The following is a 21434-nucleotide window of genomic DNA, read 5'->3' as shown; positions in this document are numbered from 1 at the left end:
CGCCAACAAGAAATGCTGGGAATGGAAATGCATCTTTGGTCTTCAGGGGTTACTGTGGCCGGAGCCCGATGAAGCAACCCTGGTCTCCAGTAAATCTGTGGCGGATTCGCTCCTTTTCTTCCTTTCATCGCAAGAGATGGAACAACTGAGAACTCTGCAGAGCGCAGTTTCTTCTCTGGCGCTGACAGGTGTAAGGCTCCCTCCTACCCATTTCCAGAGATGCTTTGGGGCTGATGTCAGCTTTCCTCGGGCAGGAAATAGCAAGAAAGAGGTGACAGTGGGAGGAGCAGACAGAAATCTCCCCGTCGATCCAGTGATCCATTCTTTTTTTTTTTTCTGGCTGAAGATTTGGGGGGTTTGGGGAGTGGAATCAGGATGCCAGAGCAGGTTGTAGTGCAGTTAGGAAGCTGTTTTTCAAAGGTGTCCCCTCCTGCAGGTCCAGCCCAAACTTGGCCCATTAAAGCAACAAGTGGCCCTAGTTCCTACACAAGGAAGGGCAATGTATCTGCCCTTGGTGCCCACGTGTACTGCTTATGGTGGTCTCTACTCTTGCTGAGCCTTTCTGTTGGAGTGCAGTGAAACTGTCTTATACAGAATTGAGGGCGCAGAGAAAACCAAAACAAGACTATACTTTCTGTTGTAATGTTAGTGTACTAAAGAAAAATATCCTTGCACATAAACAAAACAACACACACACACACCCCTAAAAAGTCAGAAGTTGGGAAGTTGGTTGTCTCTTCCACCAACCGCCTGTATGACCTTGGCACTTCTGTTCCTGTGCCTGAGCTTTACTTTGCCCATCTGTAAAATGATGAAATTGAATTGAATGTTTTACAGGTTAACTTTTAACTTTCAAATCCTCTGTTGAAATAGGCCATGCACCTTTGGCCATGGTGTTCTTTTAGACCAATATCCTTTGTTGCTTTATGTGTAGGGCACCCGTTTTTTGATACCCAAACAACACTTCAAACATTTCCTGGTACAGAGGATTTTTTTTTTTTTTTCTTGTTGACTACCCATTTATCTTCCTTCTAGGGAGAGTCCTCCATCATTTTCTTTTCAGACATGCCCCTCCTCCAGGTTTCAATACTTAAGGTTTGAGGAGGAAAAAAACCTTCTGGCTACAGTGCTCAAAGAAGGGAAGAGAGGCTAACAAGAGTTATGCAGGGCTAATCCCTGGACTTCTGCTGGAGTAACGAGGTTGATGACATAGGGTTACCACTGTCCAATAGACAATCTGTGCCAGAGTTAAAAGAAAAAGGAGCCTCCTTCCTCTAAATGCTTTATGTATATCTTTTGGACAATGTTACACTATTTGATTTTGTAAAAACATAGCATTTTACTACCATCTTCAAGAAAAGTGATGTAAAAACTATGCGAAGCTACCCCTGTATACAATGTGATCATCCATCACTCATAGATGTGATGCCCTGCTATATAAGTGCACACCTTGTGCAACCTTATGCTGTGATGCGCCCGCCCCTTCCAGCCAGCCCTGGAGCTGCGAGCGTATAAGCCCGCAGCTGTGCCAGAAGCTCCCACATAAACAGGGAAATATTTGAATCCCATAATGAGAGATACCAGAGAGGAGAAAAGGCAGAGAGAAGAAGGGGTGGGGAAGAGAGAAAGGGACCTGGTTAAAACATGTGAACTCCTGGATCCACATGTGCCTGAAAGATTGCCTCTTGTTTTTCAATTATATAGTATTTTATTTCTGTTGTTTGAAGTCAAAATAGCCTCTTGTAACTCACCTATTCTGCTATTCAATATATTGGATCAAAAAGGCTGGAACAAGTGAAATAGATATCCTGGTACGGCAGCATTAGCTAATTTGGAAAGGGGGAAAGAAGCAAAGCAATAGAAAGGCATCCTTGGGAACACAAATACTGTGATCCTAGTATTGAGGCATCAGTACCTCAGGCTGTATTTGATAGAGACTGTATCCTTATTTAGTTTTTAATTTAAGGCTATCTAGTAGGCACTTGGTGCCAAAAACTATATTTGAAGAGCTGTGTTACAAGTAATAACACTTGATTTTTCACCTGCCCATGTGAAGATCTATGTTCTCCTCTTCCATTTCCAGGTCACAGCTTGCAATTGCTCAACAAATAGTTCTTGGCTGGCTGTTGAATGTTGCCTTATTCTGTGTTCTCTCTTTGCTCTACTCATTCTCCCCAAACATCTGGCAGCAATCATTATCCTCTTTTTGTTGCAGTCATCTGTGTGCATGTTTTATTTCCCTTGCTAAGCTGGAAGATCCTTGAGGGTAAGGGGCTAGGTATTATTTATCTTTTTACCTCGGACAATGTTCAGAATGGTGTTTCGTACCTAAGAAACACTCATGTGTTGAATGAATCAGAATTGGTTTGCCATTCCCCACTGCCTTTATCTCACAAGAACAGAAACATAAGGTGGGCAGAGCAGAAACGACGGCAAATAAATTGTCCTCTTAGTCACAGAATGCAGTTTCTAGAACTTAAAGAATAATTAGTAGATTTTGAAATAATTTTGTTTTACAAAACTTTCGTAAGATTGAAATACTCTAACCTTAAAGCTCTCGATCAACTCTAAAGGAGGGCTTTAATTGGCTCTTCCTGAGTCAAGTGTTTATTCCTGGGCCGATAACTGGGGCCATTGTCATAATAGAAAGTGTGATTTGTTACCAGAGAAAGAGGAAAGTGACGCTGGGCTTGCAAGATATTTATATTTTCAGCCAGAGTGCATAGGATCTGGAACTTAATTGGTGACGCAGTATTTGTTTGAGATTATATGAATGAAAAATCTTTGTGTAAGAGTGATTAATCTAAAACTTGGCCAGTCATTGTCCTAGTGTCATATTAAATTGCAGGAGAATCTAGTTTTAGGCACAAAGATAATAAATATAAAATGTGTTCCCAGGCTTGGTTCTGTGTAGTCAGTAATCTATACTCACCCACTCATTAATAAAAATGAAAGTGAAGGACTCAGTCCTAACTTATATGCTTAGCATTGTATCTTGTTAACAATCTCAGGTTTATTTTCTTTGTTCTCCCCTGTCCATCATCTTCTGCAGAAAATAATGTCTCCACTTCCAATTCCCTGTCTATTTAAATCCAATTTGTAATTTATAAAGTTGTCCTCCTTAAGGGCTGCTGCTTCTGCCACAGTAATGTACTCTGGCTATTATTATACTCTTCCATCTTTCTTGTAGGTCTCCATCCATAGGTTTTATTTTCATAGCTTTTTTTTTTTTGGCGGTAGGCGGGCCTCTCACTGTGGTGGCCTCTCCCGACGCGGAGCAAAGGCTCTGGACGCGCAGGCTCAGCGGCCATGGCTCACGGGCCCAGCTGCTCCGCAGCATGCGGCATCTTCCCTGTCTGAGGCACGAACCCGTGTCCCCTGCATCGGCAGGCGGACTCTCAACCACTCGCCACTGCGCCACCAGGGAAGCCCTATACTTATGATTTTATATTTGCTTATTTACTTTTGTCTCCCCCCTCAGCTCAAGAGAGACTACATTCATCTGTGTTAATCACTGCTGTGTTTCCTGAACATGCCTATAAATCATACTGAAGAATGGTGCCTGAAATTTGGTAAGGGGCCAATCAATTTTCCTGGCTGGATGAAGAAATGTGTTCATAAATTAATGAACAGATCTTCGGGGCTTCTGACTTGAGGACTAATGGGAAGAGGATGGCAAATGGTTGGGACAGGGTACTGCAAGAAGTAGTATTTGGAGTACTCTGATAGCTATCCTAACAGATAAGATTGTGTTCATTTAAGTAGTTTTAATGAGAGAGCTGGGAACTAGGGACACACAGCATTAAGGTTTTTAGAATGCATTCTGTAGAGTTCTTTTTAAGTCTGTACAAATATCATTGAAAATATATGCATACATATACACCTCTGTTACTTTACTTAGTGCTTTACGAGAGCCCCTCAGGGAAGGAGTAGTAGCAACTATGAGTATCCTTCCTTTATGATGAGCTTAATTTATTCAAAGTTACATCATAATTTATTTGTAACTGTGAAACTAGACTTAGTTATTGAATACACCCTCCCTAGAAACGTATGACATTAATAAACCCAACAAAAATTGGTTCAGTTTCCAATGATAGACACACTACAGACTCAATTATGGGCCATCCAGTTTAATGAAGGGAAGAAGTGATTTAACAAATATAGAGCAAACAGAAAATGAAGTTTTATCCTCCATTAATATTAGTGACGGATAGTGTGGGCTCCAATGCCTTCAAGATAGCTTGAGAAAATCATCTCTGTGTCATGGGCAGGGGGATGTTCAGCCAGGATGTCTTTCACTGTCACTGAGAAAAATTTCCATAATATATAATGATACCTACAGAAACTATTATGGGGCATTTGGGTAATAAGGAATCCACTAGCATATTTTTCTCGAAGCCTTGACTACAAAATGAAGACAGTAGATTTGGACACTTTCAGCCATGAAGCAGTTGTTTGGATATTCATCTTTATGCCTAGTGAAATAAGCTTATTTCATCTCTGCAGCTTCCCATATACCACTTTCCCACCTCTGTTTTATGTTTGGAAAGACTTTTAGAAATTGACATTCAAGTTATAAAGTGAGTGACAACTTAAATGATATATGGAATATTTTGCTGACTTACAAGAGCATGCAGAATTAAATATGACCCAGTTCAAATGTTTATTTTAACGTGTATGTTGAGGTGGAGTTTTCAAGGTGCCAGAAAACGAGAATTCACCTTCCAGTGTGTGTTACCAGTTCTGTTCATTGCACAGAATCATCTTCATAAAACATACTCTTTTCTATGTACCTGGTATATATCTCAATTAGTTTGAAGGATTTCTCAGATACCTCTTAATATGTAGTGCTCCAATTCCAATCTTGCCGTGTCCTGTACCAGTGACACAGCACACAGGAGTTTTATTTCTCTTTATTTCTCTGGGTTATTCAGAACCCAATGAAAGAACAATGGAATGGGATCCAAGAGATCAGGGTTCGTGTCCCAGATTTACCATAAAATAATTGTGTCCTCTTGGGAAAATTATAGTCATTCTAGGTCCCTTTTCTTTACTTTGACAGAGCTGCACTAGATGACCCCAAATAATACAGCACTCTTTCAGTATTAGCTTAGATGTCATTGGTATTCTGAAACAAATGAAGACAATGACACATGGAGCTGTGCAACATCTCTGTAACTCTGTTGTCTTAGAGTTGCCTCCATTTTACAGATGATAAGATGACTGTGCATAGAAGTAGATGTTTGGAACCAGCGGTTCCAAAGTAAGTGGAGGTAAACCACAGATTTCCTTCCTTCCTGAAGCTCACTTAGCCAAAACATAGGCTTCTGAATATTAAGCTGTAAAGCATATTATGAGTACATTTCAAAAGAAGCTGTTCTTCTAGGATTTCCAATTAATAGCAGGAGGTTTTGAAATTCTTAAAAGATCATCCAATTTTGTGAGATTTACAGCTCTATTTTCCTATCAAGCAAGTTGTATGAGTGCCAGACAGTCATCTGAGCTTCTGGATGCTTCTCTGAACCTCTTGAAGTTTTCTTCTTGCTCTCTGAAATTCATGCCAGATAAGCCTTTTTCTAGAGCGTATGTACAGACTTGTGTATTTTTATATAGGAAAGCGATGCAGTGAGTCCAGTCGGGGGTTCAGCCCTCATTCTCAGAGTGGTATTGAGCTCCTGGTGAAATATAATCATCATTTCGTCAGAATCCAAAAGCCGTTATCTCAGGTGTATAATCCCATTAACTAGTTATACATTTACGTATGATACGTGGATTCATTGTACCTACGAGGTGTGTTCTCTTTGGGAAGTACAAAGCTCTTAGAGACATAGGTTGTTCATTTTTTTGTTTTCCCACAAATACTGTGACCCTTTGAGCAGGAAGGTCTATATTTTACTAACATCTAGAACCAGCAGTTAACAAGGTGTCTGAGATGTAGTCAATAAATATGAAATAGATAAATGCACACATTTTTATGTAAGGGCCAGGACATGGACAAATAGAAATTTTTCGTTTTCAGTCACAAAGCAACAACAGACATAAAAATGATACAGACAACAAGTGCTACGGTCGTTCAAAGAAGGCATAGAATAGATAGAAGGATCTCCTCTGTGCCACAGGGAACTATACTCACTATTTTGTAATAACATCTGTATGGGGCACCTGCTCCACACCAGGCCCTATGACAGGTGCTTACATACTTTCCCTCTCCCCCATCCTATGGGGAAAGTACCTCTGCTATAGATTTAACATTTCCCTCCCCCAAAATCCATATGTTGAAATCCTAACCCCCAAAGTGATGGTATCAGGAGGTGTGGCATTTGGGAGGTGATAAGGTCATGAGGGAAAAGCCCTCATGAACAAAATTAGTGCCCTCATAAAAGAGACCCCGCAGAGGTCGCTCAACTTTTCTGCCGTGGGAGGTTACAGAGAAGACACGCCAACTGTGACCCAGGAAGAGGATACTCACCGGACTGTGAATCTGCTCGCACCCTGACCTTAGACTTCCAACCTCCAGAACTATGAGAAATAAATTTCTGTTATTCATAAGCTACCCAGGCTCTGGTATTTTGTTATAGCAGCCCCAATGGATTACGATAACCTCTGTCCTTAGGTTTCAGACCCAGAAACTCAACTTTGTAGAGGTTACGAGAACCCTAAACCACTCAACCAGGCAGAGGCAGATTTGAAATTTAAGTCTCCAATTCCACATGTAAGTCTATCAGACCCTGTCTCCAGACATGATGTCATGAACAAGAGCTAATGCAACAGAGAGTTTACATGCAGCAAAACAATTAGCAAACAAAGTAAGAATATAGTAGACCGACTGTTTTGGCCACCCAATAGCCATTCACCACTCTTCCAGTTGAACAGAAGCCATGCCCCGTGGGCACATTCAGTCCTGCTGTTTTCACTTCCCAGATTTGAGGGGTAGGAAATTATTATCCCTCCTGGCCATCAGCACCCTGACCTCTACCACCCACCGGGCCAGCTTCAAGAACAGCTGGATCCACCTGTTCAAATGAAACAGGTCTGCTCTCTGTGGTGTTGGCTTCTAGTTCAAGCAGCTCTCCCCACATGATAACAAAGTTGGCTCCCAGCGGTTGCAAGCATGAATCCTACCAGCCTAGCAGTCCCAACAGATACCTTTTAAGTATTTTTTCCCCCAAAGCTCCAGTTAAAACTCCTAGACTGATTCCAATTTGACCTGCTCTGGACAAACATTTTCTTTAGAACCAAGAAGGCTGCCAGACAAAATACAGGATGCCCGCCTCGTTAAAGCTGAACTTCAGATAAACAGTAATTTTTTTAGTAGAAGTATGTGGCATGCAATGTTGAAGACACCCTAAAAAGTCGTGGTTTTCATCTGCGGTTCAGCTTTAACTGGGCGCCCCCTGTGGGCTTTGCCGGCTGTGGTGGGCGCCGAGCGGGGTCGGCGGGGACGGTGGGGGACTGTGGCCCGAGCCGTGTTGCACACCCAGCCCACAGCGTGCAGGAAGAGAGAGGCAGCCTCGTCCCCGCTGCAGGAGCTGAGACGGGGAGAAGGGAAGCGCCCCAAAAGGAAACCAGCTGCCCCTCCCAGGAGACAGGAGATGGCTGTTCAGCAGCCAGAAACAGCAGAGGAGCCCGAGCACCGAAGCGGCGGCCTCTGAGGACGCGGCGCACATATTTCTGGTGGGCGAGAGGCCCGCGGGACGGTCCGGGAGAAAGAGGGGAGCCCGCGCCGGCCCCTCCGCCTCCCGAGCCTGTGCGTTTCCCTAAAAGAGCAGCAGCTCTGCAAACTGACCGTTCACAGTTGTGATAAACCTCCTTAGGAAAGCACTTCGATTAAAGTCACATCTAACTAGAACGCAAGAAGTCATCCCTGAACACATCAATTCCGAGAGGGGCAGCTCTGGGCGCGCACCCACCCCGCTGCTGTTTTGCTTTCCCCGCAGGACGAGGGCCGCTCACTGGGTCGCGGGGACAGCGCGCTGTCTCAGCTGGGGAAGAGGCGCTTCCTCAGGACACATGCAAAGCCCAAAGTGTGAAAGGAGGCCTTTATTCCATCCTTTGGGGGATTTCTTAATGACGTAAAGCCCAACTTGGTTTCAGATCTGCCTGTCGTTTCCGTGACAGAACCTTCCTGGGGGGTCCACCAGCAGCGGGGTGGCCAGGCGCCACAGGGCTGTGCTCTCCTTCCCAAGCCAGTTCATCTCCATCTGTAGCATTTTCAGAGACACTCTCGGATAGGTTTTCTCCAACAGGTTCTTTTTCCTTCAGTTTATAAAGTCATTCTCCTGCACAAAATAAACAGCCTGAAGACATCACGGAGCCTCTTTTTCTCCCAGGGTCAGGGCCAGCACGGCCCCCAGACCACAGGGGCGCAGGGCCTCACAATGGGCTTCAGGCCTTCCCCTCCCCTCCCCTCCTCCCCTGCAGAAATCACTTCCCTTTCTCCAGACTTCCCACTTCAGCTTGACTTCCAGCAGATCTTTACCCTGCCAGTTAGTAATTCAGGACTAATTAGGTGATTGCTTTCATTTATAGTAGCAGTTGGCGTGGGGGGGATGAAATGACTTTGCCCCTATTCTTCTTGGAAAAATAAATTACACCCAGTCACTTGAGATCTTATTTTTCCCCCAATCGAGCAAATTAGCAGCGTGGTTCATTTTCCCAGCATTCACTCCTGAACAGACGGCAGTGCCCTGGAACGTGGCTTAGAGCTGTGTGGTCAGTGCAATTGTTTGGGACTGTTTGTGCCCACAATGACAGGAGACACCTGTCTCCCGAAAGGAGAGTGGCCCTTGTCTTGCTGAGGCCAACGAGCTGCCCAGAGCGCTGCCCGCCTGGCTTCTGAGGAAGATGTACTCCGCCATCTAGTGGATATGGGGGCTCCCTGCACTGTGCTCGTTCTCCCGCCTTTCCTTCTGGCCGGTAAGAACAAGCAATAATGGTTCTTGTAAGTTCCTAAAAATAGGGAGGTCTCATTATATCACCAGGAGTGAAATGTTTGCCTCAATGTCTGTAATCAAAGTGCAACCCCATGCTTGCGCAACGTCTGTCTTGTCAGTAGCCCTCTTTCATCCCGATGTTTAGGTCCAAGACAGGATTGCCATTGTCTGAGCAATGGGTATCTCTGTGAAGCTGGGTAGTTCTCCCCTGTCCCAAGTAGTGTGGGAGGAGACAGTCAGCACCTTCAGAGGCGCCTTCATCTCTGCAGCCTCGCCATCACTCCTCATCTCGCCCACAGCAAGCCCGATTCCAAAGTGCACAGGGTAGAGGCGTTCGAAAGTTGGCTTGTTCAACCAGGGGCATTGCCACTTCCCAGAGGGAGCCAGAAAGACACCCACATCCTAAGACTCTTTTCACTCTTGGCGTTGAGGGGGTTCCCACTCTGTCCCCTGACTACACGCAAGTCAGTGTCTTTTTCCTTTCCGCTCATTCTACCTACATGAAGAGCACGTTGATCTCCCCAGTTTTAACACAGGAACCATGATTTTCTTGGGTTTTGTGTATGGTGGGGGTGGGGGAGAGAATGGGAGAGAGAGCAAGTAAATCCCAATATGGAAGGGCTTGGGGCCGTGGTTCTCAACCAGGGGCCATTTTGCACCCAGGAGACATTTGAAAGTGTCTTGGGACACTTTGGATGGTCACAGCTTACGCGAGGCTAAAAGTTCTTCCGTCACAGGACAGGCCCACAGCAAAGAAGCATCCAACCTCACCCAGCAGTCGTGCTGAGGCTGAGAAAGCCTGGTTTAGGCTCGCAGATATCGCCCTCCAGCAAGCCGGTGAGAACACTGATTGTCCTCAAATGGGCCACACTGCAGAGGCTGTGGATAGATAATGCATCCTCTCCCAAGTCAGTACTGACCACCGTTTTTCTTCTTTTAGACTCTTCCATTTTAAACATAATTTAGGTGTCTCTTTTTTGTCCCTCTGCTCTGCTGAGAAGAGAAAGGATTGGAAAGGGGGAGGGGAAGGTGACAGAAAAGGAGGATTAGAGGCCTGACCTGTTTCTCCTGGAGAAGCTGGGCACATTCCTCTCTCACAGGTGCTTTGTGACCCAGCAGGGTACAATTAAAAGCACAATAATTTGCTTGTTATTCAAGTCAGGCATTAGTCTGAGTAATGGCATGCTTGGTGTAGAGATGGATTTCCTTGTTTGGAGGTAAGCACAGGACTAGCTGAATTCTCTATGGAGAAATCTTGATTTGTTCAGGTCTTTCATGTTTTCTGCAGAGAAGGGATTATGTCTTCCTAAAGAGGGGCGTTGCTTAAAAAGCTACAAAGTGTAAGAAAAGGATTTAGGGCAGAGGGGCCTGGGTTACGTAGCTGAGGGGTACAGGGAATTTCAGAGCCAAGGATTATTTAAAGCCATAAAGTTAAAAAAAATAATTGCTTTAGGGACTTCCCTGGTGGTGCAGTGGTTAAGAATCCTCCTGCCAGTGCAGGGAACACGGGTTCTAGCCCTGGTCCGGGAATATCCCACATGCCGTGGAGCAACTAAGCCCGTGTGCCACAATTACGGAGCCTGCGTGCCACAACTACTGAAGCCCACGCGCCTAAAGCCCGTGCTCTGCAACAAGAGAAGTCACCTAGTGAGAAGCCCGTGAACCGCAACGAAGAGTAGCCCCTGCTCACCACAACTAGAGAAAGCCCACGCGCAGCAACAAAGACCTAAGGTAGCCAAAAATAAAAATAAAATTTTAAAAATTTATTAAAAAACATTGCTTTAGCACTACTGCATCAGTGCTGGCGAGTACGCTGTAAAGGCAATTAAGCATGAGCTAATTAATATTCATTTTATTTTGACTAATTACTGCATGGATCCAGGAGAGGGAGGGGAAAGAAAACATGGCCCCTCCCTGGCAATCAGGGAGAACGTTAGTTTTGGTTTCTTTGCCTTATAGGCACGCTTATTAGTTGGGGTGCCCAGAATCCAGCCATCACAAGGGCCTTATTAGTTAAAACACAGGAAAATTGTTCTCTCAAGGCAGAACAGCAAATGCTCTGCTGTCCCAGTGACCAAGCAGAAGCCACTATTAGTTTTAACTCCATCGATTATTGTTAGCCAGAGAGGACATGACATACACAGTCCTGACTTCACCCATGTGCCTGCTGAGCCTGGGTCAGGGGCTCTCAACCCAGAGCAACTCTGCCACCCTCCCCCTAGCTTCCCGCCCCCCGGACAATTGACAAGTTCAGGAGCCATTTCTGCTGTCACAGCTGGGGAAGGACTGCTGGCGTCCGCTGGGCAGAGGCCAGGGATACTGTAGGAATATCCCACAATGCCCAGGACAGCCCACAGCGAAGAATTATCGGACACAAAATGTCACCAGTGGCAAAAGTAAGAGGTCCTGGTGTAGACAGGGGCAATTTCCTCTCCTTGAGTAGGTGAAGGTCTTCAGAATCTCCACTTCCTCAAATACATAATGGACAAGTCATCAGATGACCATATTTCATGCTAACTAACACGCTTTTCTTCCCCCTTTTCTACACTGGGTATTCATTCTCACACTTCAGGAAATCGAGTGACGCTAAGAAAAACTTGCCCTGGAAGAATGGTCCGCGGGGGCGAACTGAGACCCAAGTCGGTGCCCGCCCTCTCCCTCCCCGATTCACACACAGGCACCCAAGAGAGAAGACAGCGAGCTTCTCTGCAATCCCCTGGTTCGGAGTTTTGAGAAGCTTTATTCCCTTCTCTGAGATTACCCATTCTTCCCTGCATGAAGCATGTTCAGGGAAGTCATTTGTCCTGCAGCTTTACAGGAGTTAAGATCCCGCAGCAGTGAGATACCCATTTCCTCCCTGGAGAATGAGGACTCCCCCTGAGGGAGGTTAATGCTCAGGACAGGAGCATCCCGGAGCTGGTGACAGCCAAGGGGCTGTGACTCAGGACTGTCCCAGGCAGGCCATCAACTCTCTGGGAGAGCCTCAAGGACGCACTTAGCCTCCGTTTACAGGAGGTGAGGAGGGCAGAGTGCTGCAGACGGGGAGCGGGGCGGCCACACCCAGACTAAACCCTAGCTGGCACCCAGAAAACCTCCCCCTCAGGTCCCGCCAGCCCTGCTCTCCCCTTCTGTGCACCCCTTTCAAATGCGTTTTTCTGCTTTGCCCCCTCCCATTCAATCCGTTCTAGGTACAGTGGTCACGGTGTTCCTGGTAAGTCCCAAGTCAGATCGTGTTGCTTGGAGCTCAAAACCCTTCAGAGGCTCCCGTCTGGATTCGAATAAAAGCAGTCTTCTCCCTCTCTCCCCCTCCTCGTCCCCGCCCTCTGTTTCTGTCTCTGTCTCTCCCTCTCCCTCACACACACACACACACACAGACACACACACACACACACACAGACACACACACATGCACACACGCACGCATGCACGCGTGCGCGCACACACACATACAAACACACACACCGTCCCTCCCCTTCCCTCAAGCCCTTCCAGACACACTGGCACGCTGTCCCTGGCTGTTCCTAGCAGCTCCCTCCCCATAGCCTCCTGCACTTACTATTCTCTCTGCCTAGAATGTTCTTTCTCTCCATATCTACAGGGGCTGCTCTCTCCGGTCTGTCCACATGTCCCCTTCTAATTAGGGTAGCCCTCTTTCCCTTTGATGCTTTATTGTTCCCGTAACCTGCATCATCTGGTAACATGCTAAAAACTTCCATGATTTCATTTGCGGGTCCTTCCCTACCCCGCCTCTCACTCCCAGATTGCAAGGCTCTCTGTATAATGTTTTCACAGCTGTGTATCTCGAGGACCAAGTACAGTGACTGGCTCCAGCAAGCACTCAGATATTCGTTGAAGAAATTAGGAAATGGACCAGGCTACTTAGCTTCAGAAGCTCTTTCATGGAAGTTCCCATCCCCTCCGTATCAGTTCTCAGCTAGCTGACTGAAGACTAGCACCCTGACAATGAGGCAGCTCTAAACTGTGAACGACAAAAATATTTACTGTGTCTCTGAGGGCCACTTCTGTTTGGTGTTTTATTTTTTTAATACTTTTTTAAATTAATTTTTTTATTAATTAATAATTTATTTTTGGCTGCGTTGGGTCTTCGTTGCTGTGCGCGGGCTTTCTCTAGTTGCGGCGAGCGGGGGCTACTCCTCGTTGCGGTGTGTGGGCTTCTCACTGTGGTGGCTTCTCTTGTTGCGGAGCACGGGCTCTAGGTGCATGCACTTCAGTAGTTGTGGCCCACGGGCTTCAGTAGCTGTGGCTCGCAGGCTCTAGAGTGCAGGCTCAGTAGTTGTGGTGCACGGGTTTAGTTGTTTCGCGGCATGTGGGATCTTCCCGGACCAGGGCTCCAAACCGTGTCCCCTGCATTGGCAGGCGGATTCTTAACCACTGCGCCACCAGGGAAGTCCATGTTTGGTTTTTAATTGTAGTGAAATGCACATAAAATTGTATCATCGTATCACTTATGAGTGTAGAGTTTAGACACGTTCAGGAGATTCACGTTGTGCGGCAGCCAAACTCCAGAATTCTTTTCTTCTGGAGAAACTGGAACTCTCTGCCCTCCAGCAAACGCTACCCCCAGCCCCTGGCACCCACCATTCGACTTTCCGTCTGTACGAACTTGACCACTCTAGGTGTCTCATACAAGTGGAATCGAGAGCATTTGTCTTTCTGTGACTGGTAGGTTAGCATCATGTCCTCAAGATTCATCCATGTTGTAGCCTGTGTCAGAACTTCCTCTTTAAGGCTGAATAATATTCTGTTGTGTACACACCCCGTTTTGCTCATCTATTCATCTGTCAGTGGGCAGTTGGGTTCCTTCCACATTTCAGTTATTGTGAACAATGCTGCTATGAACAGAGGTATACAAAGTATCTTGCAAAACCTGCTTTCAGTTATGTTGGGTATATACCCAGAAGTGGAACTGGACCATATGGTAATCCTACTTTTAGTTTTGAGGAACCACCATGATATTTTGCACAATGGCCGTACCATTTTACATTCTCACCAGTAGTGCACAGGGTTCCAATTTCCTCCATCCTCATCAAACCTTGTTATTTTTTGTTTTCACAGTAGCCACCCTAATGTGTGTAAGGTGGTATCTCACTGTAGTCTTCACTTGTATTTTCCTAATGATCAGTGAAGCTGAGCATCTTTTAAGGTATTTATGGGCCATTTATGTATCTTCTTAGCAGAAATGTCTAATCAAGTCCTTTGCCCATTTTTTAGCCAGGTTGTTTGCTTTGTGGTTGAGTTTTAGGAGTTCTCTGTACACTCTAGATATTAATCCCTTATCAGATATATGATTTCCAAACATCTCCTCTCATACTGCGATTGCCCTTTTCCTCTGTTGATAGGGTCTTGATGCACAGAGTTTTAAAATTTTTCATGAAGTCCAATTTCTCTATTTTCCTTTTGTTGCCTGTGCCTTCAGTGTCATATTCAAGAAATCATTGCCAAAATCTAATGCCATTAAACTTTGGGGGCACTTGTGCTTTTCAAAAGGACCTTATAATGACAAGTTCCCCAGTTTGGGGAGTTCAGAGCCCTGAAACCTAACTATAAGTGTTCCCAATGCAGAAAGTACATAAGAACCAGAGTGCTTAATCGACATTTCTGTTGGCAAGCGAGGTCCCAAGGAGCCTGTGGAAGCACAGCAGAAGTAACATGGAGGACTTTTAGGAATGTCCTCTGCCACCTTAGTTTCCTCCCTCTTTCTCCATATATCCCTCCCATTTTTCCTTCCTTCCTTTCAGATAACATGTCTGGGGCAGGATATGGTGAAGAAAATGCTTTTACCTCACTCCCCTATAATAACACTGACCACCCCATGAGCCTTGGAGAAGCAATTTGCCTAATTTGGAGAGAAAAACTCCATTCAAGCCCTGCTGGGATGCAAGTTCAAATCTGTGTGACCACAAAACCCACGTTCATGGACCCACTTGCCTCTATTGCTTTTTTAAGCTATAGGAATGCTGGATGAGGAATGTTGTCTGTTATTAACTAGCAATACACGATCCCCCTTTGAGCCTTCATGTCATTACCTATAAGATGAAAATGGACAAGCACAGCACATTTCCAGTGTTACTTTTGAAATTTTCAGTGCTATCTTACATGAAAATAACATGAAGAAACAGAAGCAAACCAGCCTGATTCCCCCTTATGCCTTGACTACTTGGCCTGCAGAGAGGCCTCCAAGAGCCTCCTTGGACGATCCAGGGTTCAGCCCAGCACTGAGCTAGACGACCACGGGCTCCCCTTCCAGCCCAGTGAGTCTTTGCATGACTGTTTTGGGTTTTTTTTTCTAGACTTCCATTTCTCAAAAGTTTGAGAACCAGTCACAGATCTCCATTTCACTCAAGGGCTGGCATGTCACGAGGTCACCAATATTTGTTTTATGTACTGCTAAGAGATTAAGGGGCAGTATAACTTCAGAGAAAAGTTAGGTTCCCTGGAAGTCAGGAAGCCCAGCACCCTGCCCTTAAACACTCGAATGACCTTGAGCAATGAAAGGTCTCCAGACCTTCATTTCTCATCTTCAAATGAGAAGACAAATTGAACTACATCACTGTTTCCTAAAGTGTGGTGTGTACACCACTGTGGAAAGTAAGCAATAGGTAGAAAAACGTTAGGTGCTTTTATCTTATGTATATATCTATAAATACTTAAATAGCCTCTCAGCTCTACAGTATCTTAGCTATTATTGCTACAGCAAGGCTGAAGTCGGTGACACACACACAAGCAAGACCCAATGCTAGTACATGCGGTGAAGGTATCGCACCATCAGGAATTGTCCTTTCCACCCAAACTGTCCAGAAAGATTGACACCGATGAAATGGATCGCTATTGTGGATCCTCATATACCAAATTCCCATGAGCTTTGCTGAGAGGACCTCAGCAGTGCATCAAAGCATCCCTTTGATGCAATGTGAATAAGGTTTATAAAGGTTATTAATGGGGGAGGCAAACGTTAAATCTATAGCAGAGGTACTTTCCCCATAGGATGGGGGAGAGGGAAAGTATGTAAGCACCTGTCATAGGGCCTGGTGTGGAGCAGGTGCCCCATACAGATGTTATTACAAAATAGTGAGTATAGTTCCCTGTGGCACAGAGGAGATCCTTCTATCTATTCTATGCCTTCTTTGAATGACCGTAGCACTTGTTGTCTGTATCATTTTTATGTCTGTTGTTGCTTTGTGACTGAAAACGAAAAATTTCTATTTGTCCATGTCCTGGCCCTTACATAAAAATGTGTGCATTTATCTATTTCATATTTATTGACTACATCTTAGACACCGTGTTAACTGCTGGTTCTAGATGTTAGTAAAATAGAGACCTTCCTGCTCAAAGGGTCACAGTATTTGTGGGAAAACAAAAAAATGAACAACCTATGTCTCTAAGAGCTTTGTACTTCCCAGAGAGAACACACCTCGTAGGTACAATGAATCCACGTATCATACGTAAATGTATAACTAGTTAATGGGATTATACACCTGAGATAACGGCTTTTGGATTCTGACGAAATGATGATTATATTTCACCAGGAGCTCAATACCACTCTGAGAATGAGGGCTTAACCCCCGACTGGACTCACTGCATCGCTTTCCTATATAAAAATACACAAGTCTGTACATACGCTCTAGAAAAAAGGCTTATCTGGCATGAATTTCAGAGAGCAAGAAGAAAACTTCAAGAGGTTCAGAGAAGCATCCAGAAGCTCAGATGACTGTCTGGCACTCATACAACTTGCTTGATAGGAAAATAGAGCTGTAAATCTCACAAAATTAGATGATCTTTTAAGAATTTCAAAACCTCCTGCTATTAATTGGAAATCCTAGAAGAACAGCTTCTTTTGAAATGTACTCATAATATGCTTTACAGCTTAATATTCAGAAGCCTATGTTTTGGCTAAGTGAGCTTCAGGAAGGAAGGAAATCTGTGGTTTACCTCCACTTACTTTGGAACCGCTGGTTCCAAACATCTACTTCTATGCACAGTCATCTTATCATCTGTAAAATGGAGGCAACTCTAAGACAACAGAGTTACAGAGATGTTGCACAGCTCCATGTGTCATTGTCTTCATTTGTTTCAGAATACCAATGACATCTAAGCTAATACTGAAAGAGTGCTATATTATTTGGGGTCATCTAGTGCAGCTCTGTCAAAGTAAAGAAAAGGGACCTAGAATGACTATAATTTTCCCAAGAGGACACAATTATTTTATGGTAAATCTGGGACACGAACCCTGATCTCTTGGATCCCATTCCATTGTTCTTTCATTGGGTTCTGAACAACCCAGAGAAATAAAGAGAAACAAAACTCCTGTGTGTTGTGTCACTGGTACAGGACACGGCAAGATTGGAATTGGAGCACTACATATTAAGAGGTATCTGAGAAATCCTTCAAACTAATTGAGATATATACCAGGTACATAGAAAACAGTATGTTTTATGAAGATGATTCTGTGCAATGAACAGAACTGGTAACACACACTGGAAGTTGAATTCTCGTTTTCTGGCACCTTGAAAACTCCACCTCAACATACACGTTAAAATAAACATTTGAACTGGGTCATATTTAATTCTGCATGCTCTTGTAAGTCAGCAAAATATTCCATATATCATTTAACTTGTCACTCACTTTATAACTTGAATGTCAATTTCTAAAAGTCTTTCCAAACATAAAACAGAGGTGGGAAAGTGGTATATGGGAAGCTGCAGAGATGAAATAAGCTTATTTCACTAGGCATAAAGATGAATATCCAAACAACGGCTTCATGGCTGAAAGTGTCCAAATCTGCTGTCTTCATTTTGTAGTCAAGGCTTCCGGAAAAATATGCTAATGGATTCCTTATTACCCAAATGCCCCATATCAGTTTCAGTAGGTATCACTATATATTATGGAAATTTTTCTCAGTGACACTGAAAGACATCCTGGCTGAACATCCCCCTGCCCATGACACAGAGATGATGGTCTCAAGCTATCTTGAAGGCATTGGACCCCACACTATCCGTTACTAATATTAATGGAGGATAAAACTTCATATTCTGTTTGCTCTATATTTGTTCAATCACTTCTTCCCTTCATTAAACTGGATGGCCCATAATTGAGTCGGTAGTGTGTCTATCATTGGAAACTGAACAAAGTTTTGTTGGTTTTATTAATGTCATACGTTTCTAGGGAGGGTCTATTCAATAACTAAGTCTAGTTTCACAGTTACAAATAAATTATGATGTAACTTTGAATAAATTAAGCTCATCATAAAGGAAGGATACTCATAGTTGCTACTACCCCTTCCTTGAGGGGCTCTCGTAAAGCACTAAGTAACAGAGGTGTATATGTAGGCATATATTTTCAATGATATTTGTACAGACTTAAAAAGAACTCTACAGAATGCATTCTAAAAACCTTAATGCTGTGTGTCTAGTTCCCAGCTCTCTCATTAAAACTACTTAAATGAACACAATCTTATCTGTTAGGATAGCTATCAGAGTACTCCAAATACTACTTCTTGCAGTACCCTGTCCCAACCATTTGCCATCCTCTTCCCATTAGTCCTCAAGTCAGAAGCCCCGAAGATCTGTTCATTAATTTATGAACACATTTCTTCATCCAGCCAAGAAAATTGATTGATCCCTTACCAAATTTCAGGCACCATTCTTCAGTATGATTTATAGGCATGTTCAAGAAACACAGCAGTGATTAACACAGATGAATATAGTCTCTCTTGAGCTGAAGGGGGAGACAAAAGTAAATAAGCAAATATAAAATCATAAGTATAGGGCTTCCCTGGTGGTGCAGTGGTTGAAAGTCCCCCTGCCAATGCAGGGGACACGGGTTCGTGCCCCGGTCCGGGTAGATCCCACATGCCGCGGAGCGGCTAGCCCCGTGAGCCATGGCCGCTGAGCCTCTGTGTCCGGAGCCTGTGCTCCACAATGGGAGAGGTCACAACAGTGAGAGGCCTGCGTACCGCAAAAAGAAAAGAAAAAAAAGTATAAATATGTAAATAAAATTAAATAAACGGATAGAATAGCATATCAGGTAAGTGTTGGAGAAAAACAGCAAACAGGGAAGGGAGATGGAGATTGTTAGCTGGTAGGAGGAGGCTGCGATCCGAAACTAAGTGATTGATGAGGGCTTTCTGGGGAAGATAAAATATAAGAGGGAACTTAAGGTTGTGAGAGGGAGCAAGGTGCATATCTGGGAAGTGAATAGTACAAGCAGAGGGAACAGTCAGATGGAAAGGCAATGAGGAAAGAGTGGGTTTGGAGTATCCAAGGAGCAGAGAGGATGTCAGTGTGTGGAAAACAGAGGGAGCAAAGTAGAGAGGAGAAGGAAACAGTCAGACAGGAAACAGAGGCCCACATTTCTAGGGCTGTGGACGCACTTTGAGGACTTTGCTTTTCCTGTCATTGAAGAGACTTAAGTGACATGATCTCACTTATGTTTAACAAGATTTCTCTGGATGCCATGTTGATTCGAGACTGTAGGAGAGTAAGGACAAGCCCCAGAAGACCAACAGTTGATTCAAAGAAGTGATTACTCAAACATGGACCCCCTCCTCAGTAAGGACGCAGAGCAGGAATCGGCAAATAATGGCCACAAATCAAATCAGGCTCTCAGCCTGGATCTGTGGGACTGTGAGCTAATAATGTCTCACGTTTAGAAAGGTTGTTGAAGAAAAAAGGGTAGGAGAAGTCACAGAAACTGTATATGGTCCACAAAGCCTAACTGCTTAATTCTTTTTAAGGGCAACTCATTGATTTATTGTTTAAAGATTGCAAGACAGCTTCTGAATTTCTGTAGCACAATTTAAATGTTTTACTTTTTTGATAAATCAGAGTATAATAGAAAAAACAGTTTCCAGTAATATCTATATCTCTATTCAGAATTAAGTCTTCCACAGACATGTAACCTGGAAACAAAAGTCTGTTACAATAAGCAAAGCTTCAACAGAGCTGCTACTTTTCGGACCAGGGGAAGGTTCATCCCTATAGGAGGAGGATGTGCTATGTAAAATGGCTGCAAGGTCACAGCCTTGAGGGCGCTGGAAGTCTATTATCCTAACCCACATTAAGTAGTTTGGTGAACTTCAAACGTCCGTTCATCTGCAACCAAGCTGGCCAACTTTGATATTTCAAGCAGGTAAAAAATAAAAGAAATCCTTACACTGATGTTCCTTGATTCACACTGTTAAATGGTTCATTAACATGTAATTCTGGCTAAGAATTACATTTGAGACTCCTTGCTCAGATTTTGGTTAACAGTACAAATCTTTCAGAAATTCAAGTTCTTATTAATCAATAATTTGTCAGCTAGGATACATTCAGACATCAGCTGCAACTATAGAATAGGTGCACTGCCTCAGCGCTTTGGAAAGACATAATCTAGAACACTACTAGCAGACAAAATATCTGTTACTAGACAGCACAGCAAGACAAAAACATATATTCATGTGTGCTGCGGACCAGCTGGAGAAAGAGGACTTCACTGCCCTGGGTCAGAAGGGAAGGGGTAAGGAACTGAAGTAGCACCGACGAATCGGGTCAGAAGGACCAAGACAACTGATGGTTGCAAGGCAAATTTTATTATGCTAGAGTTGCAGATAATATAGTCTAGAAAAAGGAAGGTTGCCAGATGGTGGTTTACATTATCTACAGACTGTCTCGGCTCAAGGTTAACTTCCCTGGGAGGAAATCCATGAACCCAGAAGCATCAAAAATAACCTGCATGTGAAGGGGGGAGACAGCTTTGCTTGTCTCATTTTACATTCTTTCTGATCTCTGGGCCCTGGTGATTTATCTCCCATGGAATGGAACAAGGAGGGGAACAAGTAGGGACAGTCCCTTCGAGCAGCATGCCTGGCATGTCCATAGCCTGCTCTCAAGGCTGACTGCTTCCCACAGGTCCCCCTTTTTTATTTTTTAACTTTTGCTGCAAAATAATTCCATGAAGTTTAGTGCCGAGAGTAGTATACTGTGGCATGAGGATACGAAACAGACATGAGAAGATTCATATCAATAATAGGCAAATTATGGCCAGGGGAATAAATCCTGACAACCTTCCGGTAATCCAAGACTGAGGATTTAACCACTTTAAATGATCCAGTAAAGTTTGAATTACATCTTCTGGCGAAACATCATCAAGATGTGTATTTTGTATATCCTGAATTTCAGCATTTAATTTCTTAAGATCAAGACTAATATTATTATCTGACCAAACACTCAGCAGATGCATTTTTACTTTTTCCCATTCCCAAATACAGTCATTGTACTTTTAAGGAGTAACACACATCCATGTATACTTTGCATGACAAGCTAAACGCATCCTCAATTTTAATGCTGCCATCTGATCTCCAATCCCCAAAATTGCCTTTTTAAATTCATCTAACTTGTTATTAATCTGTAAATCTATGTGACTTTGTAAAGATAAAGCAAGACTGGTATGTTGAGAGAACTGATTAGCAAAGTGAGCATGATAAATACTCTGTGAAAGAGC

The sequence above is a fragment of the Phocoena phocoena genome, chromosome 3, assembly GCF_963924675.1.
Source record: "Phocoena phocoena chromosome 3, mPhoPho1.1, whole genome shotgun sequence".
Classification (NCBI taxonomy): domain Eukaryota; kingdom Metazoa; phylum Chordata; class Mammalia; order Artiodactyla; family Phocoenidae; genus Phocoena; species Phocoena phocoena.
Note: the sequence above shows the minus strand (reverse complement) of the source record.